This window comes from Macaca mulatta, chromosome 15, assembly GCF_049350105.2.
Source record: "Macaca mulatta isolate MMU2019108-1 chromosome 15, T2T-MMU8v2.0, whole genome shotgun sequence".
Classification (NCBI taxonomy): Eukaryota; Metazoa; Chordata; class Mammalia; order Primates; family Cercopithecidae; genus Macaca; species Macaca mulatta.
In genome coordinates this window covers 128,142,320-128,164,691 of record NC_133420.1, presented here as the reverse complement: position 1 = coordinate 128,164,691, position 22,372 = coordinate 128,142,320, and the positions used below count along the sequence as shown (strand labels likewise).

Sequence of the window (22,372 nt, the reverse complement as noted above, 5' to 3'; positions counted from 1 at the left end):
TTAGCCAAACACACACAGTCGTGTGTTGGGACAACACTGGGCTGGCTTTACACCTGGAGTATACTCCAAAATAAAGAACATCAAACATGAACACTGACATTCACACTCAAGATAGTCACAACTGGATTGAGGCGGGCTAGCTCTCATCCACAGAATGCCTTTGATAGGTCTAAAATTTTTCAAAATTGTCATGAAGTTCAAAGGCAACTCATGGCTTTTATAGATTTAGGAATGGAGAAACGTCTCAGGACTCTGGTCAATTCTCTTGAAGAAACCCTTAAAATCTCTTTCATTTCAAACAATAACACTAGTCATAGTCACTGGACTTCAAATACAAACCAACACTGCAGAGTGAGAAGTGCGACACAGCACAGCAGACTAAGCAGAGCACTTAGCCCGGGCTCGGGGAGCTGAGGAAGGTTCCCAGAAAAACAGACCCGACGCTGAGAACTGAACCGTATGTGGGAGCTCACCAGGAGAACAGCAGACTGAGGCAAGAGGGACTTTCAGCCAAGTGTAGACTAACAACACAAAAGGCGATTGTTTACAATCCTGCCCAAATCAGGGACGCCTCCTTTCTCTAGGCATCTACGTTGACTTATTTTATAATAATGGAGATAAACATTTTAGGGCATCTAGAGAGAGAGCCCAGCCAAAGGAAAATTCTACTGGTGCTTTTCTATTTTGATCTCGCCATTTTTATCCCTCTGCTGGTGACTGGCCCCCCTACCTAGTGTCTTCCCTTCCTCTCTCCCTCCCTCTCTTCCTTCCTTTCCCAAGGTTTTCAGAAACCCACTTTCTTAGAAGGAAATACAGATGCCCACAACCTCTGGTGACAGGTCTGGGCCACTGCTTCCAAATGAGCAGATGCTGACTCTTATTACCTCTTCTGGAGAGAGAGGAAAGGCTGTGGTGGTATCTAATTGCCTCTATTACTTTATTTGTGTAAGATTCATCAGACAGGCTCTCTACTTTGTAATAAAAACATTAAAACAACACCAAGCATAACTTCTACAAAGGATTTCTCAGAAGAACCTGACAACTATTACATGTTTCCTCCCTTGTAGAAATACGTATAATGTATTTTTTGGAAGAGGGGCACACAGATCTGAGTGTGGTTTACTAATGGACAACACGTCACAGTAAAATGTCTTGCTTCTCACAAGAAAAGAAAGCATCATGACATGTTAAGTGTGAGGGGGACTTCTGGCTATAGAAGGACATTTTCCCAAGACTGTCACGCTGCTCAAGCAAGTAGTAGACGGATTTAAAAGGACTTTACAAAACAGAGTAAAGACTCTGGACTTTATCCTAAGAGCAATAGGAAGCCATTGGAGGATTTTTAGCATGAAAGTGATATAATCAGATTTGTGTTTCAGAAAAATCACACAAGCAGTACAGAAAATGGACCGCCAGGAGAGACAAGACCATACTATAAGACGGAAAACCATCTTACAGTAACTGAGGCCTAGTCTAGTCGCAGGAAGGAACAAAGAAAAGCACCCAGATAAGAGACGCTTACCAGGGAGAACACACTGTATTTAGTGTTTCGATCGAACCCAGTAAGAAAAGGAATAGAGAGGAGGTAAGGACGTTGCTCATGTTTCTGATTAGAGAACCAGAAGTGTTACGCCACCGTACACTGAAAGCGGTAACAGAGGAGGAGGAACATACTTGGATAAAAGGATAGGCTCAGCTTAGGGCATGGTGAGTACAAGAGACCTGGGGCATCTAAAAGAAGAGGTCCAATAGGCAGTGGGTGTGTGAGGAAGAGGTTAGGAAACAGGCCTGAGCTGAAGACATAGATGTAGAAACATCAACGGAGAGACAGTAGCTAAAGCCATAGAAATGGATGAGATAACCCAGGGAGGAGGAGGAAAGGACTGGGCCAAGGACAACAGGGATATGGGAGTGAAGGGTGGCTCAGTTGGCCTGTGGACATTCAACTGAAGAAAACGTCGTGTACCCAGGGAGAAGTGGCATGAGTTCTGCTGAGATAAATCAGCAGACTGTAGCCCACCCATTCTGTTCTTAGCTGTCACTTCTAGGTTTAGTCTGCCATCTTCACAAAGACTATAGCCATCCAAAATAAATAAAAGCAGTCAAAACAAACTGGCAAAATCATCGTTCTCATTTTATTTAGTAGATTTGAAGCAGACACCATCTGTGCAGCCAAGCAATATACAAATACAAGAAATCATTCTTGTACCACAAACGCAATCCAAAAGTCGTATCAGGACAGCACAGACGTACAGTAACATCAGAGAGAATTTCAAAGTGCCATAAAACACAATGATTCTACCTTTTGGTTGCAGGCTTTAAAAATACTATGGTATATGTGGTTTTAAGATTCTAAATTGCAGTCATGTTCTTAAGCTAGTTTGTTTTTCTATTTAAGTGCTGACAGACAAAAAATACAGTTTCAGTCTAACATGCCATTTACCCTACTTTTAACTTTATTTGAGCCTTAAGGGTACTCTTGCAAAGCAACAAAAATGTACAGAACTGAGGTCAATTAATAACTAGTTTCCAAAATCTACTGAACTTCTAACTGTACAATATCAAAATCCCTATGATTTGTAATGAGTAACAATAAAACTTGAAATTTTTCCAGTTTTGTCTAGGATTTCCCCAAAGATGAAGAACATACTAAGAAATTGCATGTGGTTCCTCTGTATGTCACAAATATATACAGTTCTTCACTAACAGTGACTCTATTGCTAGACCCCCACATGTAGACTACATTTTAGTAAAAAGGTTCCCAATTCAGTACTGAAACTGTTATCCACATCTAATTGCCTTCTTGGAGCAAAACCTTATTTTCTGAGCCCCAGAATAGGTTTTATCCCTCAGTCAATACTTAACCCTCTGTCAAATAAAAGTTACTAACGGTATCACAAATACACTGTATCTCTGTGGCCCTGCAGTGCTCACACCCGGAATCCCAGCACTTTGGGAGGCTGAGGAAGGAGGATCGCTTGAGTCCAGGAGTTCGAGACCAGCCTGGGCAATAGAGTGAGACCTCAGCTCTAAAAAACATCAAAAAATTAGCCAGGCATGATGGCGTACGCCTGTGGTTCCAGCTACACGGGAGGCTGAGGTGGGAGAATTGTTTGAGCCTGGGAGGTTGAGGCCATAGTGGGCCATGTCCGTGTCACTGCACTCCAGCCAGGGAGACAGAGTGAGACCCTGTCTCAAACGTGCACACACACACACACACACACACACACACACACACACACACAATGGTATCTCTGTACACTCAAAACTCATCTCCTCAAAGTCTGGCCACGTCTGTCCATCATTCACTGGCAATGGATGTGTCATGGATGCCACACTTTTTACTATCAACTCAGTTTACCTTTGTTGGTATATTTTTCCGGCACTGTCTTCATGAGCTGGTCCTTTCTCCCACAATATATCATCAATTTCCAGAAGTAGGGACTTTATCAGTCATTTCTTTGTAAGGGTCTGCACACAAAAGCCACTTGATATTAGTGGCCAGCCAATTCTGTGGTCTCCCCAATATAGGGAATCAAAAGGAAATAAGTTCCTTAATATCTTGTTTCATATTTAAAAATCAGCAAGTAGCATATTTACCCCTACCTTCCTCACCTCAGCCTTCTATCCCTATCCACTGAAAAACTGGGATCATGAAATTTAAGCAGAAGGGAAATCTGGTAAGGATAAGATTAAGAAAAGGGAGGAAGTCTGAGGAATCCTAAATAGGGAGGAGAAAATAAGAAAGAATGATCAAAGTAAAAGTCTAAAAGGAAAATTTAAGCCAAAAATAATAAAAAGGAATAAAATGCCTAATAAAATACCTGATGAGGCAATGTCAGGTGATAACCAAGTAAAAGAAGTCTGTAGGAAATAAATACAATTTCTTTTTGTTCTGAGACAGAGTCTGGCTCTGTTGCCCAGGCTGGAGTGCAATGGCATGATATCGGCTCAATGCAAGCTCCGATTCCTGGGTTCAAGCAATTCTCTTGCCTCAGCCTCCTGAGTATCTGGGATTACAGGCGACTGCAACCACACCCAGCTAATTTTTTTTTTTTTTTTTTTTTTTTGTATTTTTAGTGGAGACGGGGTTTCTCTTGCTCAAGTTGATCCCTAAACCACAAATGACAGGACAACTGACAATTTTAAAATCCCAGTCCAGGGATATGTGGTTATCCCACCCTGGTACTTGTTACACCAAATATTACTGCTCACGTCAGAACGAGAGGACCACCATCATTTACACTCACGGCCAAGAGACACACCAGCGACTGGGGGCTGGGGAGAGCCAGTGGCAAAGACATCTCTGCAGCAGGCCAAGGGCTTCACAAAATAAGTCTGGTGCTGAGGTTAAAACCAAATGCAATGAAAGAGAAATAAGACAGGGGAGGACGAGAAGACCAAATACAGCATCAGAGCGGGCTCTTTCTATATAAAGGGAAGGCAAACATCTGGAATTATTTGGTGGTGAGTGCCACCAAATTTAAGACTTTGTTCCTTGCTTGCAATTATTTCTCGGTTAAGACCACACAAAGAAAAAACAGACCTAAAGGCTAGAATGATGAAAAGTGGCTAAAGTCAGTCTAACAATAACCATCAAAACACACACACACACACACAAAATTGTTAAAGTAACAGGAGTTAACAGTGCACACAGAATATTCCTGACTGACTCAGATTTTCACCGTAAATTCTTAAATCAAATAAGGAAGTTGCAGAAAAATATTTATAATATAACATTTTTGTACAAAGCATTTATATGTGTAAGGACAGGAAGTCTTCAAAAATAAGTGCTGGTGCTATGAGGGATTTGTTGGGGTTTTTCGTTTTTTTGGTTCTGGGTGTTTTTTAGACAAGGTCTTGTTCTCTCGCCCAGGCTGGAGTGCAGTGGCACGACTCACAGAGGCTCACTGCAGCCTCGACCTCCTCCAAGCGATCCTCCCACCTCAGCCTCCCTAGTAGCTGGAACTACAGGCATGCACCATGCCCAGCTAATTCTTTAACTTTTTTCTAGAGCTGACGTCTCACTACGTTGCCCAGGCTGGTCTCAAACTCCTGGACTCAAGTGATCCAAAGTTCTGGGATTACAGGCGTGAGTCGCCACGCCCTGCCTGGGATTTGCTGTTGTACTTTTTCCCTGTGTTTTCCAATTTAATTGAAATAAAAATAACAACAGTCCTTAAAATAAAAGAAAAAAGGTCTTCCAAATCATTCCGTTTTTACCCTGAATTAAACGTGTTTAATTTAATGAATTTGCAAACAATGCCGTGAATGCAGAGCCCAGCTTTAGGAGAGCTGCCCCCACGAAGTGGAGAGAAGGGGCCACTGGCCAAGCCTAGTTTCATTCTGGTAGGAAAAAACACGAGTTTTAAAGAAAAATGGAAAGGTCTGAACCCGGCATCACTATTCACTAGTTCATTCAGTGAGCCAGGGCAAATGATGTGAAATTTCTGAGTGCCAACTTCCCTTCTCTTTGGGAGTGAAACAGAACCTATCTCAAAGGGCTGTTTTGAGGATTCTTGAGAACGGCTCCCACCTACGATGACACAGCCTGGTGGGGTAGGTTCCAGGGAGATCAGTGACCCTTCTGACCAAAATTATACTTTCTGTCATCTGAGGAAATAATCTGTTTCGAGAAATTCCAGAATGTAGGCTGCGTTCAGTGACCTGCCTTCAGCCTGTGAATCCTCAGACTCCCCAGTGCTCAGCAGAGCAGTGGGGCTCTGACAGCTCCGTCTAAAGCACCTGTGCCCACCTCTTCTGGGAGAGAGCACAGCAACATCCAGCACAGCAAACCAGAGCAGCCCGGCTCACACATGAAGGCCTGCTTCCTGCCATTCTCTGTCCTACAAACACATCAGAAAGCCCAGTAGGGGTAGAAAACAGCTCTTCTGAGGGCCATACTGCAGAAGCACGGCCAGATGAATAGCATGATCACTGCAGACGCAGTTATAGACTCAGTATGCATATGACACTTTGGCAGAGTTCACATTATAATGGTTGTTTACTTCTTAGTGTAGTTTTAAAACCTTGAAGATGTCCACTACAAATTCTAGTATTCCTAAGTATGTCTTGAACCTGAAAAAGTTCAGACCCACTGCATTAAAAAAAAAAGAGAGAGAGAGAGAGAGAGGGAGAGGGAGAGGTGTAAGGCAAGTATCCAGAACAGGGTTGTAGAGCCAGAATTTCTGCAAGGATGGAAAGGTTCTGGCTCTATCTGTCCATCCAATACTGTAGGCACCAGCTAGCTACATGTGGCTTCTGAACACGTGCAATATGGCTAATGCACCTGAGGAAGCGAATTTTGAATTTTATTTAATTTTAATTAATGTGAATTTAAATAATCAAATGTACCTACTGACTATAGCATTGGTCAGCACAGATCTAGAACCCTGGGTTAATAACTTGTGCTAACTCACAAAGGGTGATATGCAGATGAGTGAGCTAAGCAAACAGTCCAAAAGGAAAACACACACGCACGCCAGCACCATGTTAATATTCTCCTGTAATGCATGCAGTTCACCTTGATGAAGCTGTGGTTCTAGCTTGACCTCAACCTGTCTTAGTCAGCTTAGGCTGCCATAACAAAATATCACATACGTGGTGGCTTAAATAACAGAAATGTATTTTCTCACAATTTTGGAGGCTGAAAAGTCCATGATCAAGGTCCTGGCCTATTAGGTCCCGGTGAGAGCCCTCTTCCTGACTTGTATGTAGCAACTACCTGTGTCCTCACACGACCTCTTCTTTGTGCTCATGTTGGGAGAGATCTCTGTCTACTTCTTCTAAGGCCACCAATCCTATCGGATTAGGGCCCCACCCATATGACTCAGTTTAGCCTCAATCCCTCCCCAAAGGACCTATCTCCAAATACAGTCCCATTGGGGGACACAGCTTCAGCTTCAACTTACGAACGGGGGAGGGGTGGACACAATTCAGCCCATAACACAACCCTTTACTCTTCCTTAACTAGCTTTCTTGTAATGAGTTCCAATATGGAAGGGAAGATATAATCAATAAAAATTTTCTCAGAACAAAAAGACGGGAGTTTCCAGATTGAAAGGGCTGACCAAGTGCCCAAGAAAACGGATGAGGAGAGATCCACACCAGGCACATCATCAAGAAACTGTAAAAACACAGGAGGGTAGAAGGAAATTAAACAATGCCTCACAATTCCAAAGGAAAATGATTTTCAGTCTGGAATTCTATATCTAGACAAACTATCAATCAAATGTGACTAGAATAACTTCACATTCAACAGGCAGCAACTAGAAATAATTCACCTCCCATACATTCTGCTTTAGGAAGATACTAAATCATCTGCTCCACACCAAGAGGAGGGAGAAAACCAAGAAAGAAAATACAGTAAACAGAAGACCCAATATCAAGAAAGGATAGAAGGATGAATGACAGTGAAGGGAAATTCCAGGGCAACTGCAAAAAAGTTTTTAAACAGGAAAGGGAGGGGGTTCTTTGTATCTGCCCAGTTTTCTTCTCCAAATGTAACATTTTTAAAACGCCAAAAGAATTCAAAGAAACCTCTACAACCTCTTTAATTTTTCTTTTAAAAAGGGGGCCAGGAGTGGTGGCTCAGCCTGTAATCCCAGTACTTTGGGAGGTTGAGGCAGGAGATCATTTGAGCCCAGGAGTTCAAGACTAGCTTGGGCAACATGGGGAAACCCTGTCTCTACGAACAATGAAAAAAAAAAAAAAAAAAAAAGGTGAGCGTGGTGGCGTGCACCTGTAATCCCAGCTACTTGGGAGGCTGAGGCACGAGACTCACTTGAACCTGGAAGGCGGAGGTTGCAGTGAGCCAAGATCATGCCACTGTACTCCAGCCTGGGCAACAGAGCAAGACTCCATCTCAAAAAAAAAAAAAAAAATGGAAAACAGAAGAAATAAGGCAGAGGTGAAGGCAAAAGATGCAGTCTGTTGTGTCCTTTATGCTGATGGGAACAGCCAAAGTTCCTCTGAAAAAGGTATCACCATATCAACTATGTGCCTCCACAGTTACCAACTTTAGATTACAATATGGTACTTGACAATGGTTGGCTTCAATTCTCCTTACTAGGAAACTAACAAAATTTCAAAAGCAAGTTTAAACAAGAGAAATTCAACTGTCTTTTGATAAATGCTCTCTCTCTTTAATAGAGCACTGAGGATAGCTTACAAACAGTCACTTAATTGCTCTATTATCCAATTTAGAGGCCTCCCCAAAAATCCAACAAAAAAAAATTCAGTAAAGGCAAATGGGATATTTTAATGCAATTACCAATAAACAAGCAAACAAAACAAAACCACCCCACATGTACAGCCATGCACAAGAATCAGGCCAAAGCCCAGTTACCCAGCGCTTCCAGTGGACCCCTGCATACTCTTAAATTTGACAAACATCATATAAGACTTAATTGGAAATCAGAGCAGAGAAAGTAACTTTAGAAATGACTATATGGCCAAAATGATACCTCACCAGATGTCCCACTAAGTGGAAACGAAGAAGAAAAAAAACAGATTAAGACTCGTACAGGTTTTGAATGCTTGTCCTAGCTTGTCTAGATGAAAGACCAGACCACAAAAAATGTGCTTCGAATCACTTTAGAATAAAATTATTTCCTTAACTGCAGCATTCTAAAATGTCACACTAATACAATCCTTAAAACAGCAACTATTTTTAGCATCCTTTTATTTTTTAATTGAACAATGCAATTGGATTCCATTAACAGTTAATTTTTCCCAACTTTAATTCTAACAAACTCATTTAAGTTAAATGACCATAAACACTAAAAGACTTATATTGTATTTCTGCATTCCTACAATTCAAAGGCAACAGGATCAAATGTTTTCAGGCTGTGAAAATACACGCCATACATCAGCTAAAAGTATATTTTATTCCAAAATTAGGAGTGAAAATAAAGCCCGCAAAGAAATGACTTCTCAGCCTTGAATTCGGTGGCATTAATATTAATGACAATCCCACTCATCTCAAAGGCATGTCTTAGAGTGTTTATGTTATGAAAACTGGGTCTGGAATGTCATCTTCAGTAAATTTGAAATTGTTTAACCTGAGGTTTTGCTAGATTTGTAACAGCTGCACTGGTGTTTACAACTGTAATAAGGTCTTGACAGCATGGCACTCCTTTACACATTTTTTAGATCTGGTTGGCACAAACATGTTGTACTGATCAACAAAAATGAGTTTGGTATCTCTCTATAGCTACATGTTTAGTCAGAATAAAGTTTTGTTTTGGATTAACATTGTACCATAAATGCATCAAGGACCCTCAGAAGTTTTACGGTATTGGTTACAGAAGAACAGGACAAAAACTTCCATTCATATACAAACATTTGGAAAATGACTCAGCTTGTGTTTGTGAAATTTGAATTTTGTTTGGGGAAAAGACATGCATATCAAACACACTGTGGATCTGATTTGCTTGCCGGCATTCACTGAGGGTTTCAGGGCACGTTACCAAGCAGAAACTGGCTGGGCAGTATTCAGAGATTACATTGCTCCTAATGCCCCTATTTACACAGTAGAAAGACGCAACCGAAAGCCTAAGAGAGACTTGCATAAGAATGCTTCAATAGGAAGCTTCAGCCACCCTTGGACATCGAACTACTGGTGCAACCAAAAGAGCACCAGGCAGGAGTTAGTTTCCCTGGGTTACAGTCACCAGCCTTGCCGTTAAACTCAGTTTCCTTCTCTGTGAACACTCCAAAGAGAAGGTATTATTTAAGGCAAATGTTTTCTGCTAAAATCAGTTGGGTTTGGGTAACCAGAAATACCCGGCTCTTTTGACTGAAAAGGTTATCATCTCATAACAATGAAGACACATTTAAAAGCTGCACACACGATTAACCCAAGAAGCTCATCAGCAGCCATCCTCCTCTGGGTGATCTCTGGGGAATTCCTGAATTATGAGCCAAAGTAATTTTTTTTGAAAAAGCTTCATTCTATTTTTCTTTTCTAATTTTTATTTTATTTATTTTTTTAGACGCAGGGTTTCCCTCTGCCACCCAGGCTGGAGTGCAGTGGTATGATCACAGCTCACTGCACCCTCAACCTCCCAGGCTCAAGTGATCCTCCCACTTCAGCCCCCCAAGCAGCTAGGTCTGCAGCTGCATGTCACCACGCCCGGATTTTTGTATTTTGTGTAGAGACAAGCTTTCGCCATGTTACCCAGGCTCGTCTTGAACTTGTGGGCTCAAGTGATCCGCCCAGCTCCGCCTCCCAAAGTGCTGGGATTACAGGTGCTCAGCCCTATTTTTCTTTTTTTAAAATGCCTATCTTACCTTAGCACATATGGTTATTGTGAGAATCCCATATAATCTACACAAAAATACTTTGGAAAGTACAAAGCACTTTTAATAGGGCCATTACCCAAAGTAATGTTAGAAATAAATTAAGAAACCAAAAGAAGTAGTTTAAAAAAATGCTTATAAAACCAAAATCAACAGAACAAAAAGCTCTGATTTATAAAGGGTATATAGTATCTTACTGCTCCAGAATAATAATAATCTTTTCTACAGATATGAAACTTAGAAGTCCCCCAGAGAACCCTGATTAGTGCAGTAATTTCCCAAGTATGACAAATTTGTTCTGATCTGTCCACTTTTTTCTAAGTGTTAGTTTAACAACTGAATGCATTTCAAAATTATTCAAAACTTAGTAAATTACTTTAGACAAAGGTCATAAATTCGAATGTCCACAACAGATAAGTTAAATGACTAAGCAATTAGACAGGCTTGTGGCAACTCAAAAACAGCACTGTCCGAAGAAGACAGCCGGGGGTATAGCTCAGTGGCAGAGCATTTGACTGCAAAAAAGACAGTCAGGATTTCACTCCTGCCAGTTGCCGCTGGAAGGGAACTCAGACTTGGAGTTGCCGGACTGCCTGTCTCAGTCTGTTTTGTGCTGCTATAGGAGAATAGGTGAGACTCAGTGATTTACAAATAACAGAAACGTACCAGTTCCCAGTTCTGGAGGCTGGGAAGTCTAAGACTGAGGGGTCATATCACAATGGAAGGCATCACACAGTGACAGAGCACCAGAGGGCCAAACTCGCTTTTATAACAAACCACTCCCATGATAACAATATTAATCCATTCATGTTCATCAGTAATACCTCAGTAACAATATTTTTAAAATAATACATAGTCATTTCGTCATAGCCACTTTGGCCACAAAACAACATAGCCTAAAGTGGTTCTGACCAAGTACCAGAATATTTTCAAACACTTGTCCTATTTTCACCATTTTGCCTCAAAAATAGATAATTTCTTAAAAACTCAAATTATTTTTAAACAACTTCGGCTTTAAATTTTAAAACTTAGTTGTTTTATTTTTAAATGAAACAACTGCTCGTGTGTGTGTGTGTGTGCGCACGTGCACAATGGCCCAATCTCAGCTCACTGCAACCTCTGCCTCCCGAGTTCAAGCGATTCTCGTACCTCTGCCTCTCAAGTAGCTGGGATTATAGGCACGCACCACCATAACAGGCTAATTATTTTTGTATTTTTATTAGAGGCAGGTTTCACCATGTTGGCCAGACTGGTGTCTAACTCCTCACCTCAAGTGATCCACCCACTTTGGCCTCCCAAAGTCCTGGGATTACAGGCAGGAGCCACCTTGCCCAGCTGACCTGCATCCTTGATCACCTGGACTCAATTGATCCACCTGCCTCAGCCTCCCGAAGTGCTGCGATTATAGGCATGAGCCACCACATCCGGCCTAGACTTAAATTATTTTAAAACCAAAAAGACTTAGTACAATTTTAGGCAAACATTAGATGAGTACAGCACACACGTGTAGAACTAAATAAAGATACCGGAAACTCTGATATAATGAAACAAATTTCTAGCTTTTAATACCTTCAAAGGAATGTCACTACCAAAATTCGAGATATTTTTAATGGCAGGCACAGTGCCTGCCTCATGCCTGTAGTCCCAGCTACTCGGGAGGCTCAGGTGGGAGGATCACTTGAGCCCAGGAGGTCAAGACTGCAAGGAGTTATGATTGCACTACTGCACTCCAGCCTGGGGGACACAGTGAGATGCATCTCTAACAAAGAAAAAGACACTTGTATTGCACTTTTCTTCCTTACAACTTCAGACTATAATAAAACTGATTTTAAGATAAAATAAAATCAATCATATTATACCATTTCATATAAAAATATTTGCATGTTACTCCTAAAACTGGCTGCATAGTTTCAAAAAGTCACCACTAATCAAAATACTTATCATCAAGTAAAACTTTCAGTAGCTTTGACAATTTTTTAGCATAATGACTAAAAAGTCGAATGGTACTAGTCAGAATCAGAAACAGAAGATATTCTTTTGGGTGCCAAATACTGCAGAAAATACTACTTCATAAACAAAATGCATGCTGTTACACCACTAATACAGGGTTACTCACTCTTACGGCCTATGATTAGAAATTCCTAGCTAACAGCTTCAAGCAAAAGCAGCAATTCGATATCATTTGTACAAATCTATGTTTTATATAGTGTTTTATTATAACCTTTGCTATGTAGCGGTAGATAGGTGAAGGAATCATTACAATCCATGTTGGACAAGGTCATGTTTGGGTACACCAAATTCAGAAAGCTAGGGCTAAATATAACTGATTCCTTCAGACAAGTGTCTTACCAATCAATTACAATGTATAATCTGCATATATTGTAAATTACCAAATACACACTAAGAATTACAAAATTATACTATATCACCTAGGATGCCTTTGGTTTCTAGTAATTGAAAACCCAACTCTATTCATCAAGATAAGCTAAGCTACGATGTAGTAACTTTTTTCTCATACTGTATGTCCAATATGTTATGTGGGACATACGTGTTTGTGGGGTGGGGCTGGTGTTCTACTCCACAGTCACTCATGGATCCAGCATGACAGGTGCTCAGACATCTCAACACCTAGCCTCTATAATCACCACCGCAAAAAGGAGAGGCAGCTAGGTCAGGAATCTGCTACTAAATGCTTCTACCTGGAAACAACCTGCTTAAAACCTATTGGCTAGAACAATCACAATGTCCTACCTAGCTGCAAATGAACTTGGAAATGTGAGGGAAGATATAAATATTTAGTAAGCATTAAATGTCCCTGCTGCACCAAGCAAAACCAGCTAAAACAATAACAGGAGGCCAGGCATGGTGGCTCACACCTCTCATCACAGCACTTTGGGAGGCCCAAGCAGGAGGACAGCTTGAGGCCAGGAGTTCAAGACCAGCCTAGGCAACATAGCATGACCCTGTGTCTACAATAATAATAATAATTAATTAGCCAGACACTGTGGTGCACACCTGTAGTCCTAGTTACTCAGGTGGCTGAGGTGGGATGATTGCTGGAGCCCAGGAGTTTGAGGCTGCAGTGAGCTATGATCATGCCACTGCACTCCTGGTTGACAGGGCAAGACCCTGTCTCAAAAGAGAAAAAAAGGGGGGGGGGGAATTTGTTGGTTCAAGAAACTGGCAAGTCCAAAAACAGAGCAGACTTCACTATTGATCTATCTCTCCATCCTGCTTCCCTCATGATAGCAAAACAGCTTTAGCCATTACAGAAGTCACATCATATCCATACCACCCAAAAACAGAGTACATACTTCTGTTCCAGCATTCCAAGTAAGAGACGGACCTCAGATATATTCAGACTAGACTTGCTTGAGCTTATGCCCAACTCTAACCCATGACTGTGACAAATCAACAAAACAGACTCCTTAAACCCATCAAAGTCCACCGCCAGGAGCTAGAGGTAGGATCAATGTTCCCCAGAGCCCACACAATCGGGACTACTAAACCCCCAGGAGCTAGAGGTAGGATCAGTGTTCCCCAGAGCCCACACAGTCGGGACTACTAAACCCCCAGGAGCTAGAGGTAGGATCAGTGCTCCCCAGAGCCCATACAATCGTGACTACTAAAAGAAAATCTAGGGTATGTTATGACAGAGAAGGGAGAAAAGGATGCTGGCACTCAACAGACATCAATGCAGTTATATAATAAAAAAGAATATACACTAAAGAAGTTGGTTAAGAGTTGTGGAAACAGGCATATATACGTAAGGCAATAATATGAACTGCAGTGCACAAGGACAGAGGAAAAGTCATTATGCATAACCACAAATGGTCATCAATAAATAAGGAGTTGGCCAGGCGTGGTGGCTCATGCCTGTAATCCCAGCACTTTGGGAGGCCGAGGCAGGCGGATCACGAGGTCAGGAGATCGAGACCATCCTGGCTAACACGGTGAAATCCCATCTCTACTAAAAATAAAAAAAATTAGCTGGGCGTGGTGGCAGGTGCCTGTAGTCCCAGCTACTCAGGAGGCTGAGGCAGGAGAATGGCGTGAACCCAGGAGGCGGAGCTTGCAGTGAGCTGAGATCGTGCCACTGCACTCCAGCCTGGGAGACAGAGCAAGACTCTGTCTCAAAAAAAAAAAAAAAAAAATCAGGAGTTAACAAGGAAATCTATTGAGTACTGCAATTGAATGTACAAGCATAATTACAAAAATAGGATTAGGCTAAGTATGAGGCCTTATAATGTGATTGCTTCAAATAAACAACAACAACCAACAAAAACAAAATGACAACAAAAAGGAACCAGCCCCATAGGAGGGTGTTGGAAGTCACTAAGGTAAATGGCACCTCTAAAATCTTACAAAAGAAACAAAAGTGGCTGGCAAGTCCATACCTTTGAATGGACCCAGGTAAAGAAGGAATCGCAGACAAAGTCATAGCCCCCCCCCACCACCTTTTTTTTTTCCCCAGAGATAGGGTCTCACAATTTTCCCCAGGATAGACTTGAACTCACAATCTTCTAGCCTCAGCCTCCCAAATAGTTGGAACTACAGGTGCACAGCACTGCACCCAGCCAAATTCATACTGTTTAAATAAAGTCGCCTCTGAATCTGTGTGTGTGTGTGTGTGTGTGTGTGTGTGAAAAACTGCAGCCTCAAACTGTCTTATGGGTAGTCACCAGAGTAACAGATCTCAGATTCCACTAAAATAGCTAAATGTACATAAAATGTTTATATTATACATAAAATGTTTCTGAATTACAAAAGCGTCATTGGGGCTCTAGAGGAAAATGAAAACACAAGCCCCAGAAATCTGAAAAAAGAAAAACAGGGGTGAAAGATAATGAGAAGTATAGTCACATCTAGTCAGGTCATCTGGGAACCTTCCACTGGATGCCATAAGGCCAACCACAGTTCTAACCTGTCCTCTTCTCCCCTCCTAATCCCTGACCCCACTTTCCATGATAATCTGTTTCTAATTTGCAAAGGCATGGAAAGGCAGTTTCATCACTTCATAAAAGCCTGACACGCTCTCACCCAAACGTGTCTTTTGCCACGTGGAAGTGGGAGTAACCTTAGGATTAACTTTCACAATTCAAGAAAATGAAGAGACTAAATACTCTCACCACTCGTGATTTATTGAGGAATGTCAGAGCAAAGGTGATAAATCAGTCTGGGTCCAGTCAGTAAAAAGAAACCGCATAATAATTTGAATAAAGAAAGTCAACTATAAAGAGTTATTGCTACTGTTGTCATTTTTTTCTTTTTAGAGAGAGGATCTCACTCTCGCTTAGGCTGGAACGCAATGATATAATCATGGCTCCAAGCAGCCTCGACCCCCTGGGCTCAACGATCCTCCCACATCAGCCTCCGTAGTAGGTGGAACTACAGGCACGCACGCACACACCACCATTCCCAGATAATTTTGTGTTTTCTGTACAACAGGGATTTTGCTATGTTGCTCAGGTTTGTCTCAAACTCTCAGTCTCAAGTAATCCTCCCAAGTCCTACGGCCTGCCAAAGTGCTGGGATTACAGGCATAAGTCACCATGTCCAGTCAAGAACTATTCACTGTAACAGGACTGGAGTAACAAGGTGTTGGCTAGTCAGAAGTAAACAGAATTCTACAAAACAGAGGAATAGCAGATATAAGAAGCCACTGCCCCTAGGGCTGAGGCGGGTGCCCTAAGGAAAAATACCCGCTTCTTCCCAGAAAGGGGACCAAGAACTTTTTGGAGGGAGCACAGCCATGGCTCACTGAATAGGAGAGAGGTCTCCGTGGGTGCTGCACCAGCACAACTTGCTAGAAAACCACCTTTGGTAACCTGCCAGAAATCCGTCCTCTAGGGCGCCAGGAAAAGGTGTTCACAGGGAGCTGTCCCACAGAGACTCAGTTACAAAATTGCTTGAAGGGGATGCTGGGGCACACAGCTGACCACTGGGTGCGGCTGATCACAGCGCACTACAAGAGCCTGCACTGGGGAAGACGCACACCACAGAAGCCGGCGCTGCAGAAGCACCTATGCCAAGGACCCAGCGCTGGAGATGTGCACACGCCTGGGAACAGGCGCTGGGGCGGCACCCAAGCCCGGCAGCCAGCGCTGGGGAAGCGGCACACCCCAGGGAGGTAGCGCTGGCAAAGCACACTCACCAGGAGTGGGCGCTTAATTAAAAGCCCGCACACACTCCGGGAGCTCAGCACTGGAGAAGCGTCACGTGTGTACCTGGGAACCAGTGCTGGAGAAAGTGCGTGGGAGCTGGCGTTGGAGAAGGCGCGCGCGCACGTGCACAAGCTCGCTCTGGAGGAGTCACGGCCACGCGCGTGTACGACAACCTGCACTGGAGAAGTCACATGCACGCGTGCACTGGAGAAACTGAATTTGTAATTTTAAATTTCACTATAAAGAAATATCCACGGCTGGGCGCGGTGGCTCAAGCCTGTAATCCCAGCACTTTGGGAGGCCGGGGCGGGCGGATCACGAGGTCAGGAGATCGAGACCATCCTGGCTAACACGGTGAAACCCCGTCTCTACTAAAAATACAAAAAATTAGCCGGGCGTGATGGGGGCGCCTGTGGTCCCAGCTACTCGGGAGGCTGAGGCAGGAGAAAGGCGTAAACCCAGGAGGCGGAGCTTGCAGTGAACCCAGATCACGCCACTCACTCCAGCCTGGGAGACAGAGCAAGACTCCGTCTCAAAAAAAAAAAAAAAAAAAAAGAAATATCCATGAACTGATGACTTTGTGAGTGAATTCTATCAAACATTTAAAGAAAAAAATACCAATCCTTCACAAATTCTGAAAAAAGAGGAGGGAACACTCCCAACTCATTATAAGATGCCAGTATTACGATAATACCAAAGCCAAAGACATCGCAAGACAAAATATTACTAATATTACTCATGAACATAATACAAAAATCCTAAACAAAATATTACTAAACCAAATCCAGCAATACGTAAAAAGGGTTATATAACATGACCAAATGGGATTTAGAATGCAAGGTTAGTATAAATACACAAATCAGTTAATAAATCATATTGATAAAGGAATAAAACCAGTCATCTCAATAGATGCAGAAAAGCAACATTTCTAACATTTGTTCATAAGAATTCTCAACAGTCTAGTAATAAAAGGAAAATCCTTCAAGCTGATAAAGTGCATTTGTGAAAAACTTACAGTTAGTATCATATCTAACAGTAAAAGATTAAATGTTTTCCCCCTAAGATGAGAAATAAGTTAATAATATACACTCCATGTCTATTCAGCAAACTGCTGGAGGGTCAAACCAGGCAAAAAATAAATTAATCAGGGAAAAAAGAAATTAAAGGTATCCACATGGAAAGAAAAGAAGTAAAACTGTCTTTATTGGCATGATGCCGTATGTAAAAAATCCTCTGTAATTCACAAAAAACTGGAAGTAATCATCAAGTTCAACAACGAAGGTTGTAAGATACAAGATTAATAAATCAAGTGCATGTTTATATACTAACAACAATCCATAATGAAATTTTAAAAATAATTCGGCTGCTCGGCTGCTCTGTCTATGGAGTAGCCATTCTCTATTCCTTTGCTTTCTTAATAAACTTGCTTTCGGCCGGGCGCTGAAAATAAGATTACTGGGTTACAAAGATTACAAAGTGCTGGGATTACTCACACCTGTAATCCCAGCACTTTGGGAGGCCAAGGCGGGCGGATCACGAGGATCACGAAGTCAGGAGATTGAGACCAGCCTGGCCAATACGGTGAAACTCTGCCTCTACTAAAAATACAAAAATTAGCAGGTGCCTGTAGCCCCAGCTACTCAGGAAGCTGAGGCAGAAGAATCACTTGAACCTGAGAGGCGGAGATTACAGTGAGCTGAGATCATGCCACTGCACTCCAGCCTGGGCAAACACAGAAGGACTCTGTCTCAAAAAAAAAAAAAAAAACAAACAAACAAACAAACAAACACTTGCTTTCGCTTTATCGATAAAAAATTTTAATGAAATTTTAAAAATTCAATTCACAACACCATCAAAAACACTTCAAAATTAATTTACAAAAGGGCAAAATTTGTACACTGAAAATTACTAAATATTGTTGAGAGAAATTAAAGATCTCAACAAATGGAAAGAGATTTCATGGTTCACGGTGAGATGGCAATTCTCCCCCAAATAGTTATGCAAAATTAAATGCAATTCCTACAAAGTCTATCACAGCATGGTTTTTTGAAAAAAATGACAAATTGATACTAAACTTTATATGGAAATGTAAGGAACCCTGAACAGCCAAAAGAATTTTGAAAATGAAGAAAAACATTAGATAACTTATACTACCTTGATATGAACTTATAAACATACACTTGATTTATTAATCTTGTATCTTACAACCTTCGTTGTTGAACTTGATGATTACTTCCAGTTTTTTGTGAATTACAGAGGATTTTTTACATACGGCATCATGCCAATAAAGACAGTTTTACTTCTTTTCTTTCCATGTGGATACCTTTAATTTCAAAACTTACTATAAAGCTGTCATAATCGAGACAGTGTGATGCTGATATAAAAGGCATACAGGCCTCTTGCCCTCAGTCCCGTATTAAACTTGAGTTAGAAGATGCCAATCTCAAAATGAAGGCAAAACCATTGCCTGCTAGCCCCCAGTCCAACTTCGGTGGCCAATCTGAATTATCATTTTTTTTTTTCCAGACACGGTCTCAGTCTGTTGCCCAGGGTGGAGTGCAGTGGTGCAATCACAGTTCACTGTGTCCTCGACCTCCTGAACTCAGGTGATCCTCCACCTCAGCCTCGGGACTAGCTGAGACCACAGCCCCACTCACTATGCCCAGCTAATTTCTTAACTTTTTGTAGAGACAGGGCTCTCTCTGTTGCTCGAGCTGGACTCGAACTCCTGGGATCAAGTGATCCTTCCACCTCAGCCTCCTAAAGTGCTGGGATGACAGGCATGAGCCACCATGCTCTGCTTGTTATCTGAATTGTCTTTCCTTCTCCACTTCTGCATTTTTATTAAAACACTGCAAAAATTGAATGTACTTCTCCTGTCTGTATTCTTTCACATTAAGTCAATCACTCAAGATCCATAAACAAGACAGAGAACACACATATCCCAGTCTAAAATAAAACTTTTTAAAATCATTTGGTGCTCATTTCCAGCCTGATTTGAGGCCCTACCACTACCAACTTGGAACTACCACCCATGTTGAGTTTCCTTTGGCTCTCTCCATGGCCCAGATAATCAATCCAACTTTCTACTGGACAGGCTGGTCTCCCTGTAGCTGGTTTTCATAAACACGAAATTCGTATAATTGTTATTGGAACTACTAGCTGAAATATGGAACTCGTTAAAAGTACCATTTATTTTCAAATGTACATGCACAGTTGCACATACATGCAGCAACACATCCTCCACATCCAGCCAATCAATCAAGTTAATGCTTTTTATTAGAGAACAGAACAAAAAATACCAATATAGAGCCTGCTTGTCTTTTCTGAGGTCTTGGTAAATGTTTTTCAAGAAATCAAGAGAGAATATGACCTGATAAAGCAAAAATAAATTCGAATGTAGAATATACAAAGTATAATTAGTCCAATTCTCAAGAAGCAGGATCTTTTACTGGGGGTAGTGAGCTGGTGAAAAAGACCTCTGATATATCTAGGAAAACAAATTCTTTTTTGATGCAGCCTTTCTTGTGTATGAATAATGTATATGAGTGCTTATTTCCAGGTGACTCTGGTACAGCACATTACATTGAAACATCAATTTAAGTTTAACGTATAAAGTCGCAATGAACATGTTTTCTATCTAAGCTTATGTAATGAATGATCTCAACACATGGTATGAATTCTATCGCTTGTAACAACCCTTGAGGGGAGTAAGAAGAAAACGATCTGTCTGAGGGCATATCACTGACAGTGATTGACAGCCACAAAGAGCTGAAGTTGGGTGGCCCGAAAGTGCTCTGCTCATTTGATAAATGCTAAGTCAAATCACATCACAGTTTAGATGCATTAAACGGGGCACAGGTTAGAATAAAACCAGGTGCCCGGGAGTTTTCCAAATTTCAGATTAGAACAAAAGTCCAGGCACATACAGGTCTTTGCTAGAAAACTCCTTGGTCTCTTCCCTGAAGATTCTGGTGCCCAATTTCCCATGTTATAAAACTCCAAATCTTTTCCCCCATTCGCTGCGCTGGACACGTAAGATTACAGAGGGTTCGTAGTTGCAAACGCACCCACCTAAAAAATTTAAAAGAGCAAAACCAACCAACAAACAGCACCTGAAAAATCTCTCACGGGCTTCGAAGGAGATGTGGCCTGGCGTCCACAAAAAGAGCGAAGGGAAGACACTGGCCCCCGCGAACCCGCCTCCCTCCGGGAAGGAAAGGCGGAGGGCGGGAGGGCAACACCGCGCCCCTCCCGGCGCCCCGGCGACTCGGGCTGGGGGGCAGGGGTGCGAGGGCCGGGGAGGACGAGGCCCGCCGTCGAGGGCGACCAGCTCAAACGGGCGAGCTTTTCACGGCTGCCACGGGTCCGAGGCGGAGAAATTCACCTTCGCTCCTGTCCTTCGAAGAGGACATAGCCGCCTGCGCTCAATGAACAAAAACCACCAAAACGCCACTGCCGGCTCCCGCCTCCCCGGGGGCTCCCTCCGCGAGACCCCAGCGCCGGCTCCCGCCCCGGCTCGCCCCGCCCCGCCCCGCCCCGCCCCTCGGGCTGGCACCGCCCGCCACCTCCCGCCTCTGCCTCAGCCCCGGCCTCAGCCTGCGCCGGCGGGAACCCCTCTCGCCCACCGCGAGGCCCGCCGCGCCCACCCGCTCTCGCGAGCCTTCCCGCGCCCCTCGCCGCCTCCTCCCGCTCCGCCGCTGACGTGTCGGCCAGACCCCCGGGGAAGCCTCCGCCCTCGCCGCCTCCTGCGGCCTGCCGCTTACCGGGTGGTCCTCGCGGGAGCTGCTTCAGCAGTTTGGGCAGCGGCGGAAAGGAAGCCACCGCCCGGGACCTGTGGCTTGAAAATTTGGCTTTGCCTCGGATTGGCTTTTCGTTTTGAGGGTTTTGGAATTTTCCCGCGGTGGCTCGGCAGCGGGGCTGCGCGCGCACACGTGTGAGCGGTGCATTCTGGGGCCTGGCGAGCGGCCTCGCGGGAAAATTCCGACGAATCTCGGGTCCGTGGGGCGGGGCGGGCGCGTCCGGGACGCTGGCGGAAGTGGGCCCGGCTGGGGCGGGCGCTGGGTGCGCGGAGTCGGTACCGCTCGGGTGTTCCCGGGCTCGCGAGGAGGCCCCGCGGGGAGCAGCCGCGGCAGCGCCCGCGTAGAAGGGGCGCTGGCTTCTTCCATGGTCTGTTCAAAGTATAGGGGAGATAAAACGGAAATTACTTCTTTGGAAGAAAAGTTGAGTTTTTCTCAACGGGGTAAAACCTCTAAAGATTGTCTAACTGCGTTCTCAGCGACACCCACAAAAAAGCCATCTTCAGTTAAGGATTTCCCTGGCCGCGCGTCAGTTCCATCCAGTGTGTGGTCGGGTTCAAGTCAGTTCAACGCTGCACTTAAACCACCCAAACAAATACTAATAGAATTGTCTCCAAACTCCCGTTTATGACAATGGCATTAGCTTGTCTTGGTGAATTCTCTTTTCAACTAGAATCTGACGAATTAAGCTTTAAAATGCCTTAAATCAATGCCTCATAACCATAAATCATAATCATAAAACTACAGCTTGGGCCGGGCGCGGTGGCTCAAGCCTGTAATCCCAGCACTTTGGGAGGCCGAGGCGGGCGGATCACGAGGTCAGGAGACCGAGACCATCCTGGCTAACACGGTGAAACCCCGTCTCTACTAAAAATACAAAAAATTAGCCGGGCGCGGTGGCGGCGCCTGTAGTCCCAGCTACTCGGGAGGCTGAGGCAGGAGAATGGTGTGAACCCGGGAGTCGGAGGTTGCAGTGAGCTGAGATCGCACCACTGCACTCCAGCCTGGCGACAGAGGGAGACTCCGTCTCAAAACAAACCAAAAAACTACAACTTCACATATACGTTCAAAAACACTACAGGTGGGGTGCGGTGGCTCACACCCCCA

The 22,372-nt window shown here is 43.4% G+C and overlaps 1 protein-coding gene across 12 annotated transcripts in view; it reads right to left on the bottom strand.

Moving 5' to 3' along the window:
- The window catches only part of FANCC (FA complementation group C), a 221,524-nt gene extending 200,106 nt beyond the window's left edge, over positions 1-21,418 (bottom strand). For 9 of the 12 annotated variants that reach the window (XM_028835423.2, XM_077966546.1, XM_077966556.1 and 6 more), the window contains exon 1: positions 21,233-21,418. The gene's annotated coding sequence lies outside the window, so the exon portion shown is untranslated. Of the gene's footprint in view, positions 1-20,581; positions 20,993-21,232 lie in introns of those variants that run through there. The other 3 variants (XM_028835424.2, XM_077966549.1, XM_077966557.1) reach the window with 1 other exon arrangement.
- Positions 21,419-22,372: the final 954 nt, after the last annotated feature.